Source organism: Bombus vosnesenskii, unplaced genomic scaffold, assembly GCF_011952255.1.
Source record: "Bombus vosnesenskii isolate JDL3184/JDL3185 unplaced genomic scaffold, Bvos_JDL3184-5_v1.1 scf7180000016261, whole genome shotgun sequence".
In the NCBI taxonomy this organism is placed as follows: Eukaryota; Metazoa; Arthropoda; class Insecta; order Hymenoptera; family Apidae; genus Bombus; species Bombus vosnesenskii.
The window spans coordinates 1,553,346-1,567,286 of NW_022884330.1; the positions used below are offsets into that span (position 1 = coordinate 1,553,346).

The window sequence follows — 13,941 nt, forward strand, 5'->3', positions numbered from 1 at the left end:
TAAAATACAAATCCGAAGACTCGAAATTCTATTTGGATACTTCGATTTGAATTCGAAGTTCGTCGGTCTACGTACACGTGGCATTTGGCAATTCGGATGCGACGTGGAAAGTTTGAAGGTGAATTTAAAACTGGGATTCAAGTTCGCACATTCTTAACGCGATCTTGAAAATTTGCACGCGAATTTGAAACTTGAATTTCCACTTCGACGCATAGATCTGTGCTTTGCAATTCGAATTTCCAATCTAATTTTCAACTCGACAATTTGAATTTCAGTTCGAAGATCCGAATCTGAATCCGAAGTTGAATTTCAATTTGAACTTCAGTTCGAATTTTAGATATCGGATTTAGATTGAACGAAAATTCGCAACGAGCACAATTTCGAATATGAAATGAATGGGCGAGAAAAATTACACCTTCTGCGAGTTTTCCGTTTCACCGACGACATTTCGATCCATTTACCGTCCTCCTATCTCGCGTCTTCTGTTCTAAAGCAGCAACAAACGAAGCGAAGTTAATAACAAGTCTTCTCCGGAACAAAATGCGTACCATTTCTTCCGCTCGTATTATCCGCTGCCTTTGTTGGCCGGCTCTTCTCGAGTTTTCCCGCTGATTTTTCAGTCAAAATAACTGTTTGCCTGTGCGGGGCGAATTATCGTGCTAGTAATTTCGCGAGCAAACGAGACTAATTTTTTCGTCGCTCGGGGCACGTGCAAGAAAATTCTAAAAAGGCCACCTATCAGCCTATTCAAATCTAAACGATAAAAGCTGCTATTCAGAGTTGGTCGGTGAGCTAAGAAAATTGCTAGAACAAACAAAATCTACAATTATAATAATCCATGCGACCCGTTGTTCCTCGACAACGAAATTCGCAATTATCTAATCGATACGTTTCAACCCCGCGTGGAAAAATTTCTCTTCGCGTTACCCTCTTGCCATTAGAAAGATACGAGCAATAATGAAAATCCACGATTATGCTAGTAATCGATAGGATTAATCGATCGATTTATTTCTGTTTCAGAAATGAAACTGGCGCGCGTGACAGTGGAAGAAGATCGCCGATATTTCTGAAAAGCTCTACTCGCATTCGTAAAGCACGGGTAAGCTATCGAGTAATTTCGGCTTATTTATTTATTTATTTATGCTAATGTTAAACCCTCGTCCACGCTGCGTAACGCGTCTTTTACCGATGATACCGACGATAATCGTGGAACGTACCTAAGTTAGAGGAAGAGATCGAATGCGGAAATTGGTAAGCGGAATTAGGAAAAATAAAAGAAACAGAGTGGAAAGGTTACGCGAACGAAATTAGCGAGGTAAAAGAAATCGAGCGGAAGAAATGATGGAGGCTTATTAAGGTAAAAGAAATCGAACGAAATCCCATAAGACCGAGGAACACGGAGTATTTGCATATTCTCTCGGATGGAATTTCCTCGGTAGATGAAATTTCGGTTTCTGTTCCGTGAACGGTGTAAAATGCTGGTTGCTCGCCACGGCAAGAAGCCGAGAAAAGCCGGGGAATTACATCCGTGTTATGGGATCTCGGTGAAAACGTGGGAAACCGACCGATGGGATGCGTCGACGCTATTACGGGAAAATCCTCTGACGTTCATAGATAAAGCTACTTACACGTGTACTACACTTTCGCTCGTAAATACACGGCCATTTCGTTCCATTTTATTATTATTATCGTCGTTTATTTATCGATATGTGACTCTTAGTTACAGCGAGCGCAGAGTAACGTAGCACAACAGAACGTAAAATAAAATTACACTCGGCGAATCGAGAAGGGAACAGACCAGTTCACACGGGATCGCGCAATTGATTTTTAGAGTTACGTAAGGCGACGTGAGCAGAGTGTTTAAATGCGCTATACAACGCAAATAAAGAGCCACGTGTTTCTGCTAACAACGCGTGGATCGTTGAAATACGCGCCTTACTAAAATATACGAGTCAATTTAGCAACACGTTGTCGAAGTGATACACGAACGTAAGACAAGAAAATACGCGTTGGCATTGAGGCGTAGAAAGCGTGTGACGTAGAAAGAGGAAAAAGGGAGGATCTAATCCGCAACTGACCGAAACCTCTAAATTCCGTATACAGCTCGAGATTTTTACTGGCGAACGAAAGGAAGCTTCCGCCGTGTCTGCCTTCTGTCTTCCGCTCTATGAGCGAAACAGAAAAACAGGAAAATCCTATCAGATTTGTTTGTCTATTTCTGAATACTCTTTACCTTCTGAATACGTTCCGCGACGATACCGTCTCAGTTCCAGCGTAAAGTCGCGGTCGAGTCGAAACGTCGACGTTGAGTTTGTGGATCTTTGTGCGTTTCTCCAGAATTCTCAAAAATTTGAAGACGTAAGTTGCATCGTAATCGGCAAAAACACGTCAAGCGTTACACAATTGTAGTACTCGTTTTAACATTTAAAAAGCGAGACGATAATTTACCCAGATTCGATCTTTTTAATCCTCGGCCGACTATATGGTTTTTCATCAACGCGGTTCACGTAACGCGCGATTTCTTACCGTTTTTTGGATCTTAAGAAAATCTGGAAAAATTCCGAGCTACTTGTTATGGTTCCTAGTTTACCGTTTAATTATTAGCGACATTTTAGTCAAACGTCTAAACATTCTTGCAATAAAAATGAACGTCTCAGACAATGTTATGGAAAAATGGGAATTTGTTTGTTGATAGGTACCTTCGTAATAAACGAATATCGATGGAAGTTATTGCAGAATTTCACTTGAATATAAAGAAATTTGCCAACCTTTGTCAAAGTATAATTATCTCGAGATCTAAATTTGCGAAATTTCTGAGTGTGTAATTTACTATTGGGAATTATTTTGAGACGTTATTTTCAAAGATAATAAATGTAACGATTTATAAGAATGAGCTAAAAGATCGTAAAAGCTACTTTACTAAAATCGTAAGAAAGGTACAAGACATACGAGACGAACAATTTACAGCGTACAATTTTTCCAACGTTGGCATTTACTTGCCCAAGGACTTGACTGGACGATGATACGAATCGCTGAGGGCACAGTGTTCACTTTCTCACCTCGTGGTATTCAGGACCGAACTGAACGAAAGCAAACGGTATTTTAGCAGTCGCGTAGCTTCGCAAGTGGCGAGAGCCACGTAGTCCGACACCTTCGTTTCAGAGAAACTAAACAATGAAAAGCGTGGAACTCGGCGACCCATTATATCGGCGTAGAGTTAATTGTACTCGTAAAATAAATTTGCATAAACCTAGCCGTAGCCGTAGTCGTTAGAGAATCATCGTAGTAACGTTGTAACAACGAGCCCATTGAAATTTCTATGCCAACGTTTCGATAGAATTATCTATCGCTAATGTAATGGGTGAAATTAAAATTACCAAATGCCAAGAATACGTTTCGCGATACGCATGGGAACGCGAACGATATGAATTCTGGCCGGCGATAACGCCACTCTTGCAGATACAGTCGTCGTCGTCGTCGTCGTGAGGTTCGTTTTTAGTCGTATCGACACGTGTGCATGGGAATGTTGGAATATCGCTGGCAGCGGGGCTCGTTAACAGGGCGGTCTGAAAGCGGCTGCACGACGGTTATTTTCAGCGTATTCAACGTCTTTTTCATGCACCCCTGTCCCTGAAAGGGATATTAAGAGAAACGGTCTCGAGTCCCACCGGTTGAAAAGGATGTAACCCGCGCGAAACTTGGAACGCTACTTCTCAAAGAATTTTAATTCACCGGGTCCGTATGAAAAATAAAGGGGGGAAAAAAGAGAGAGAAAAAGAAAAACACGCGGAGAGATATAATAGAGCTTGGGTGGTAAATGTCACTTTCTCTTGCATGCGCGCCGCTAACGAGAGGTAAACGACGACCTTACGATAGTTTCAGGCGATCACGTACCACCACGCGATGGGCGAATGCCGTCTCGTAGGCGCGAGTGTGTTCGTTTTGCAATGCACTTGGCTGATGCGCGCCGCCGATGACGAGAATTACGCTGATTTTTTAGTGTCGCGTGAAACTGCGCCAAAGGTTTGCGTCGACGTGAAAAACGTGCTGTTTTGTTTCAGCGAATTACGAGATTATCGTCTTCCCGGTTTCGTATCGCTTTTTCACGTCTTGTTTATGTAACGAGATACGGAGAAATCGATGAAAAATGGAGGTGATCGATTTGCCTTCTATTTTGGATGGATACTGTTAGAAAATTAAAAGATCACGAGGTTCCTCGATTATTTACTCGAGGAATACATTTCTTAGAGCTGGATCAGATTTTGGTATTTATCATAAAATTTGGAAGATCGTGAGAAACGTCGATGACTCAGATACTCTGCAAATTTACCCTAATTTCTCTTCAGAAATAAATCGATTAATATTAGGCAGGTACTGCGTGGTCGAAATGAGATTCGTAGATTTTACTCTCGTAGAGATTTCTGCATAGATTTGGAACGGTGCATTTGCAAACATCTGAATTTTCATTTCGATTTCTTCGATTCGAGTTTCGTGTCTCAATCGCTTCAACTCCAACCCTGAAGCTACAATAGGAAGAGAGTACGAACATAATCGTCATTCCCTTGATAGGATGCATAACCGCTGTAAGTTGGAATTGATTATTTCTCGCTGCCAAAGAGATTTTGCGCGCCTGATAATATTTACTCGCGATCTCAAGAAGATTTTAAAAGAAGATCTTTGTCATCCGAGAATACGTAATCGCATTCGCGTTCGTTACGATATCCTACCGAAATCGAAAAAAGTATCGACCGAAAAGGTGAGTCACGTTGGAAAATATCGATCGATGTTAGCAATTGGCCAACGATAAACGAAGTAGAACGTGTACGTACGAGAAGGAACATAGGAAAAATGTTTGGGTAGCCGGCGTGTAACTCGCGCGAGCCAATTTATTTACGATCGGCTACTTTATTGTCTACAAGGGTACCAGGCCATTAATTGCGGCTTTTAGTTCAATTATTTCCACGGTGCGCCAGCATGGGCCTCGCCGACGGGAAAGAAGTCGATAAACGACCTGTTAATTTGTTGTAACTTAACCGATTCCACGACCGTATGCGGTACACAGGCTCTCTCGACGTGGCCACTAAATGCCACCGGGAACCGGTTTCCCAACTGTGTGCACGGCTTAGGACGCGCGCGCCTTTGCCGTTGTTCAATTTATGTACGTTCCACTGTCGACACGCTCCGCTACAAAGGTGACTCGCGTTAATTGCGTTTATCTTTCCTCCAACGATCGCTCGAACGATAGCGTCTTTTGGGCGAAAAAGATCTGCTCGCGTCTTGACAGGTGCAATATAAGTATTTAGATCGATGGCTGGTGCGTGGTAATGAACTTACAATTGGATTCTTCGGCAAACGAGCAGATCGGAGCTGTGAGATTTCGAAGGAGCCGAGGATTCAGCCGAATATAACCACGAAATTTCATATTTCCAACTTTCGCGACCGTGAGATGCCGTGATATTGGTTTTTGGCTGCGATCGTATTCGCACTTTGCGCGTACGTTGCAGTCTATTTCCTCAGGGCGGATCTGAAACTGTGCATTTCAGACCCTACGGCCTCCATTTACGTCGAGGCGATTTAAACGAATGCTCAAAACGACAGATCTGACCGAAAGTCGTTTAATTTGATCGGCGAGTCGTATGAAAAGATCCCGAAGGACAGGCTGCCGAGTCGGATCGACGTTCTATTCGATGTTCCTGTTCAAATTGTTCGATGGTTCCAAAGCTTAAGATCAAAATAATCGAAACTTTCACGTATCGTTCGAAACCATTGAATTTTACTTCATACAATTTTTGCCCATTTTCTACCGTTTGAAAATTGCGAAGGGCATCCTGCGTATTAGTGGACGGTAAAAACGTTTTATCAACGGAGTTGAAATTGCATAAACATCCGCGGTTTATCGGTGGTTACAAATTGTGTAATTTATATTCATCGAATTCCCTTCATTTGCTTTACGAATAAATAACATTATCGGTGGAGAGGAATAAAACTATTGGTTAGTCGTCGTTCGAATTTTTGCCCAACTCTGGCTTCTTTCCATTTGAAAATGCGCGCGTACGCGACGCGGCGCGGAACCACGTGCGCGTGCGCGTACGCATGCGCGTGAGGATGCGCCGCTCGCAACGGGGAATCCTGCAGAGACGCTCGCACGTATCTGCGAGCCAGATCTCTTCCTCCCGCGTCTCACGTATGTTTTACGTGACTACATGCACGCGTGTACGTATTCGCAAACTATAAATCTCCCTCGGCGAGAGCAAGGAAAGTTGTGTATACTTCCACGACTTCCTGGTTTGCACCTGACCGTGCCGGGACTAATTAAGAAAAACGTTTCCCCGGTGCGGTACGTCTGTTCCCTGTCGCGGCTGCATAAAGTCGGGAATTCGATCGAAAATCAACGATAATGGAGGGTAGACACACGGTCGTTTTACGGTTTGAGGGTTTTAACGTCTTGACCTCGATCGATATAATTAAATAGAAATTTCTTTCGTCTATTTCCTAAAAATTGTAACCAATACCTTCTTCTAATAGTTTTCAATATTATATGCATTCTGTGTACTTTTTTGCACATTGCTACACAGTATGAAGACTCATTTACAATTTTGTAATATAAACGAAATATATTCTATGTAATAACACGAGGATATTATACAAATACTGTATGCCAATTCGATCGAGAAAAAGCAACGTAGATTTCTGCGTTTTATTGCCTATGAAATTGTTAAATCCATTTGGACCACTTGCCACAACTGCGATCCGCAAAAGCGGATCTCGGACTGTTTGCATTGGAATGGGAATAGACTCGTTGTCGATGCTGCTACGTTCGCCTTCGAAATTGTAAACGACTATGTAGGCTGCTCGGGAATTCTCCACGTATTAAAGCTCGATGCTCCTTCGAGAACGCTTGCGAGATTTCCCTTGTTCCACGCATCTATGCACATGACCAACTACGCTTGTAATAGTTGCATTAATCGTATATGTACGCACAGCAACTCGTTCTCACACCGGCTACGCTTCTTCTCCAAATCGTTGCCCACGTTTGAGAAATTAAGGTACATCAAAAACGCTTTACATTCGCTTTCACTTCCGCACGATTAACGTTTTACGATTACGATTCGTATTTTTATTATATATCGAGATATGTTCTTTCACGTTGCATTTGTACCTAAAGCAAAATGTGTTAGCCATATGAATAAATAATGTAATTGGTCGTCGTATTACACGCGAGAAGGAAAGGGCGAGTGACCGTTTTACGACCAACGAAATTAAAGACTAGGAAATTTTAATTTAAAGCTAGTTTAATTCTCATAAAATTTGTTCGTTCATTGAAGAATTCGAATTTGAGGAAAACGGGCTTAAACGATCGCAACGTCGACTTTACGCATATACAGTTGCGCGTAAGGAACGTTGAGCCAGCAAAACGACGCTGTAATTTATTCTAATTAGCGATCAGGAAACTATTCGACGATCGTAAAATAAGTTGTCCAGATTAGAAGACAAATATGGACACAGTGTCCCCATTGAATTTCTTCGACAGTCAACCAACTGGTCGTAATTTCGCGTTCACGTCTAAATGTAGCAGGTTTCGACTGGTTTTTCGTTCACGATACGCCGCGTATTACACGGCCGTATCGATAATGCTAATTTATCGTCGATTCTCCGTTCACCGACACGCACGTGTGTTGTGTGCGCCACGATGGAGCCCGTACCTGGTGCAAAATCTACGCGCCCAAGCGCCGCTTTCACGCCTTCTTTGGCAGCGGTGCATCCGACGTGCATAGAACACGTGCACGCGAGGATGGTGCATCGCAGCAATGTGAGAGGCGATCGCAATTTCGATCCTAATGGCGGATTTTCGCCACACGGAAAATAAGAAGAGGACGAAGAAAGCAGCGTGTATCGAATTTAATTTGTTGGATCCAATTTAATTTCGTCAGGGTCGATGTGATTCTCGATTCTTTTTCCTTTTACGAGATATTCAGGTTCTTTTAACGCGAATATCGCGGAAGAGAAACCTGACAAGTACGTTTCCCTGCGATCTTAATATCGTTTTATAATTAAACAGAAGAATTTTAATACGAAGTCCATGTTGTCTCGATACTTGCGAACGATGAACACGCAGGAAAAAGTTACTGTATTTGTTACAACACCTACGTACCGGCTAATAGATTAAGTCCAAGTTTATTAATTTCCGTAGAGTAATAGCAATAATTTATTGTCCAACGATTGGTTACACGTCTCTCTCTCTCTCTTTTTCTCTTTCTCTGTAGGTATTAATCTGGCATTTTTAATTTATCACTTTTCCTATTCTATTTCTATCTACCCTTATCCATATCCAATTTTTCTCTCTACTTTATTGTTCTTTTTTCTTTCGTTTTTCTCCCCACTACTCTTCAGTTACTTGATATTTCTTCTTTTCTAATGATTTTTGCTATCACTTTCGTACGACTTGACGCTGAAACTTGACACAACGGAAACGAACGTGAAACCTGGTATTTGTAACGTTACCTACAATGCGTATTTTTCTATCGAACGTCTACTTACTCGACGAGCAAACAAATAGCAAAACGATTGCCCTGCAAAGTCCGGCGGATCATGGCGCGATATTCAAAGATTATTTGGCTAAATTGGAAAGCCCCGGAAGAGCCTATCCACCGGGGCTTTCCAATTTAATGAAAGGATAAGGTAAGCAGCGGCTGGTTACCGTTGTGTTGGAGCGTAGGTTGCGAACGTAACGCAAATGAACCTGGCAAGTAGGAGCCGGCGAAAGGGTTCCAAATTGAAATCGTCCCTACGTAACGTGTACACGTGTGCTCGTGCCTTTGTACACGTGTGCTCGTGCGTTTGTACACGAGTATCCGTTCAAAGCCGAACGAGGAGCCCGCCGAGATAATTTCCATCGCCTTTTCCTTCCGTAATCAAACCATCCGCGGCTTCTGTGCAATTACGTGGCGAAATTGATTTAAAATCGGATGCCCCCCGTGCAGCACGGCGGGAGGAGAGGATCGCGTTACAATTTCCCTGAAACGTTGCAGGAGGGACGAGAGAGGAAACCAGCGAATATAATTACCCCACGATTCGCTTCACCCTTCGTACTCGTTCTTCTGTTCCCGTTAATGTTGTTCCGACGCTGGATAATAAATTCAACGATGTTAAATTCAACGGGCCCTGCACGCGGCCCGTCCAGAGAATTTTCTGGTTTTTCCATCATTTCCGTACTTGACCAATGTTCGATCTGGATTTTCACGAAAACCGAGCGCTGTATGAAGAAACTATTTTTTGTCTTCTATTTACTTTTATTTTTTGTGTTATATAGCATGGCCAAAACTTGTTTTATATCATTTTCATTGGACTTGACTTTACGTAGTTTATGAACGTAGAACAAAAATAAAAAACTGAGCTTGCAGATAGCTACGGTAGCATAGAAACATATCGATTCTTTGGCTGTATCGCCTCTTTACTTGTAAACGCTTACGTTACCGTGTATCACTGTTATGTTATTGTTCTTGGATATAGCATGCGAAGAAAGATTACCTAACAGAGAGTACCTTTTGCAGAAATTCAATTTTAGTAAGCTCGTTACTCGCTATTGTATAACAGATCGTTCGTATCCATAGTTCATATGGTCGTGTCAATCTATACGTAAAGATTAAAGTAAAAGCAATATTGAAAAACTGACAGAAGCATTCCATTAAACACATCGAAGTACAAAATGTCTAGTCGTATCTTCAAATGTTATAATAGAAGCATTCCATTGAACATATTGAATTACAAAATTCCTAATCCTAGAGAATCCTCAATTTATAATAATACAGTTATTAGAATTTAACTACATACAGACCATATACATAGTTTGTATATTTGTGTCAGTCTATATGTTACAAAACACAAAGTAAAAGCAATGTTAAGAAATAGATAGAAGCATTCCATTGAACATATTGAATTACAAAATTCCTAATCCTAGAGAATCCTCAATTTATAATAATACAGTTATTAGAATTTAACTACATACAGACCATATACATAGTTTGTATATTTGTGTCAGTCTATATGTTACAAAATACAAAGTAAAAACAATGTTAAGAAATAGATAGAAGCATTCCATTGAACATATTGAATTACAAAATTCCTAATCCTAGAGAATCCTCAATTTATAATAATACAGTTATTAGAATTTAACTACATACAGACCATATACATAGTTTGTATATTTGTGTCAGTCTATATGTTACAAAATACAAAGTGAAAACAATGTTAAGAAATAGATAGAAGCATTCCATTGAACATATTGAATTATAAAATTCCTAATCCTAGAGAATCCTCAATTTTTAATAATACGGTTATTAGAATTTAACTACATACAGACCATATACACAGTGTGTATATTTGTGTCAGTTTATAGATTGTAAAATACAAAGTAAAAGCAATGTTAAGAAATGAATGGAAGCATTCCATTAAACATATTCAGTTGCAAAATGCACCAATCCTCAATTTATGTGCTGCATTATTACCAGTACATTTGTAAGAATTAATACATGCAGCCCATATATACATAGTTCATACATTTATGTAAGCCCATAGATAGTGAAATCCGAACGAAGAGCAATAAAGAATTGATGGAATCGTTGCATTACGTACATCGATTTACCAAAATGTGCCAATTCTGTCCTGAATTTGTAATAGCGAATTTCTGAGGATTTAAATAAGTTGAATAATTTTTTATACCGTAGCCAGTGGTTTCAGCGTCAAATCGTACGAAAAGAAAGAAGAATGAAGAGGAAACTGGATATTTCCTTCCTACCACGTTCGCGTATTCCAAGCAATCGTAAAAGCACCAGAAAGATAGACGTATGACCACAAAAGATATCGCGAGCGATAAAAGACTTCTCGCTTCGTCCAATTTCATTCGTTAAGTTAGCCAGATTTCCGTCAACGGAATGAACGACGACGACGATGCTGCTGATGTCGCTAGTTGTCCCCGAACACTGTTTAATTAATGAAGTTGTCGAAGCACAAGGCGAAGGGGAAGGCAGAGTGGAAGGAGAGCGTGTAATTACACAAAGCGTTTGCTGGAAATTGTGCGAAAAGTGATACAACTGCCTTTACACGGTAAACTTCAATTTCGTCGGCGATAAACGCAGCAGCCGCTGCGTCCAGAAAATTCTCTGGCGAAACAAAGGAAGGGACCAAACCCCGGGAAAACTCGGTCTTCTGCCTCTAGAATATTAGAAGAAACGAAATATGTATAAACGACGCGACGCGTATGCTCTCCCTCGGGCATCTCGTAATTACACGCGCCGATTCTCTACCTCACACGCGATTATCTCGTTTTTAAAGTTTGTTAAAGGCGAACTAAAGCGACAGACGCACATTCGACAATTATTTTACGCTGAAAGACTACGCTGAAAGTGCGTTCAGACGATCGATATTATCGTCGATATCGCAGTCGATATCGTCGTCGATGTTTAAGAGTTTAATCGTCGTATCGACAATCTACGGAATGGACCAGGCGATCGTTTCAGCTTATAACTCTGTCACCGGTGCAGTTACAGAAAAATGTCGAAGGAGATAGATGAATGTTCGAAAGAGCGGTGCATAGAACTATGTTGTTTTTAGGAGAGCAATGGTGCACGTGCAATCGACGATCGCAGTATTGTTTTCAATGGAAATGCACACTTCTTTTTTTTTTTTTTACTTTTTTATAAATTCCTCTCGACTTTCTACGATAAAAATATATCGGGACACGGTGGTACAAAAATTGTTAGTTGTCGGGGTGTTTGACAAAATTGTTTTAATAATAATTCATAAAAAATAATGAGTTTATTGTACGTTGTAACGAACGTTCCAGACAATGCTTGCCGATTGTTGTGCTACTTTTTAAATAACGAATGTGTTTTTGTTACGAGCACATATACATCAACGTAGACGATTACGAAATTGCCATGCAGCGTTCGACCATCTCCGATAAAGATTTTACTTTTTTCTTTTTTTCTTCTTCCTGCGTAACTAATAATTCTTCCCCCCTAACTTCCATTTCATATTTTTCTGTAACCGATAACAGAGTTATAACGCGAAACAATCGCTCAGTGCGTCCTGTTTGTCGATCTCCAGAGGATCTCCTAGAGATGACACGATTCTAATGTTGAGAATCTTAAATATCGGCAACAGCGTTGAAAATTTTCATTGAGTGATCAAGAAGAATTCCTGAAGATGAGATTAAATAATATTTAGTAGGTAATTTTGGATGGATAAGGAACTTGGAAGATTTTAACTGGTCTTATTCGATTTTTAAGTATTTTAGTTCGCTTTCCATATTTTACGTAATTTGCAGGATAAATGGCAAATCGTCGGGACGTTGACAAAGATCTATTTAATTCCTCAAATAACAAAAATTTATTATGTTGCAAGATTTAAAAGTACATTTATGGTAAAGGAAAGAATTATGCGCTGGGAACCTATCGCTAGCTGAAAACAGCTGTATAGTAGTCTGTCGCTACTACAGTAGTATACACTGATCCCTAGCAGACCATTTATCTTCTTTACCACTTCTTTTTCTCTCTACCTTGCTCTTTTCTCTTTTATTTACTTTTTATTTACTCTGCGTTCCTTTCAAAACAAAATATGCTACGTAGCTGTACCGATTCTGTAGTTGTACATGCACTTATTGTTAAAGAATCTTAATTATCAACTCGTCGTTGTGTTCTATTTTTAGCGTAGACCGTATAGGAAATAATTTCTTTTTAAGATATTACTCGACCTCCGTTTAAGCTGCTACAGTTTTATTCGAGGTACCGAAATAACTGGAACTCTATTTAGAATATTAAATCAACAACTACGATGTAAAAGTACACAACGAAAAATTTTCCAACTCGTTACGACTAAATCTCAAGCGTTCACGCAAACTCGCAATTCCGAGTAATAACACTTTGATAACGCGGAGATTGTTTCGCGTGTTGCTTACACCAAACGTAGTTTCAAAAAGCTTCTTAACCGAAATGAGATGAAAATTTGTTAAAGTTTAAACGAGTCTTCCAACTGGGAAAGACGAAATTCCCTTCGTGTTAGCACGCGAAATACCGACAATTAAATATCGCGTAAACCATCGAAAATCGTGCAAAAATTACGATAGATAACAAAGATCAAAAATAAAACGGTCAGATTTCCTCCAATTCGAAACACAGTCTCTGTCTTTTCGAATTTCATTTCGAAAAGCTTCCACGCGAAGGTACGTCGTTAATTCCTCCTACGTATCGGGAAAAAACGATGATAAATGGAAATAAATTTCCCATAAACGCGTCAGCGTTCTCAGTATCACAGTTTTCGACCGCCGTTTCGTCTCAACCTCGCCGATCGAATAATCGGCGATTCGCGCCAACCATCGATCCGAGGTTGAGCGATAGACACCGAAAAAGAAAAGCGCGTTTGGCGAATAGAGCGAAGTTGCTACACGCCTTTGCTGAAACGCGTGTGGACGATGTGGTGCGCCATCGTGTGATGGGCCTCCGCGACAAACACAGTCGCCGGTGCTGTTCGTGTCGTAGTCGCAAGTTGGTGCGCGAGTATGCGTCTCTTCGTTGCCGTATCACGGCTGGATGATTTATTGGCCGCGGTGAAAATGCGTTTTCTCGCGGGTAAATTCGTCGTAGCGTTAAACGCTTGGCTCGTTCGTCATTGGAAATTCATCGGCGTAACGGTAAATGGTCATAAACGCGCGGTAGATAGCCCGGCGTCTCGACGATGGTAAATTTACAAAGGAACTGGTTGATAACGCGGATAATTGAATTGCAAATTGCAGCTTGATACGTCTGACGATTAATAAACTGGACTAACGGCTAGACTTATCGAAACTAGTCGAGATGGCTGGTTGTTAAGTTCTTTGGTTTTGTCATATCGCGACATGCCAATCGAGTACGATCGATCGACGGCCAGTGGGTTAAAGTCGAGAGA

General features: G+C 40.8%; 1 protein-coding gene across 5 annotated transcripts in view; it reads left to right on the top strand.

Moving 5' to 3' along the window:
* Window positions 1-13,941, top strand: part of LOC117241793 (ankyrin repeat domain-containing protein 50) — a 216,515-nt gene that overhangs the window by 111,379 nt on the left and 91,195 nt on the right. For all 5 annotated transcript variants that reach the window (XM_033507911.1, XM_033507916.1, XM_033507914.1 and 2 more), the window contains exon 3: window positions 1,021-1,099. The gene's annotated coding sequence lies outside the window, so the exon portion shown is untranslated. The remainder of the gene's footprint in view (window positions 1-1,020; window positions 1,100-13,941) is intronic.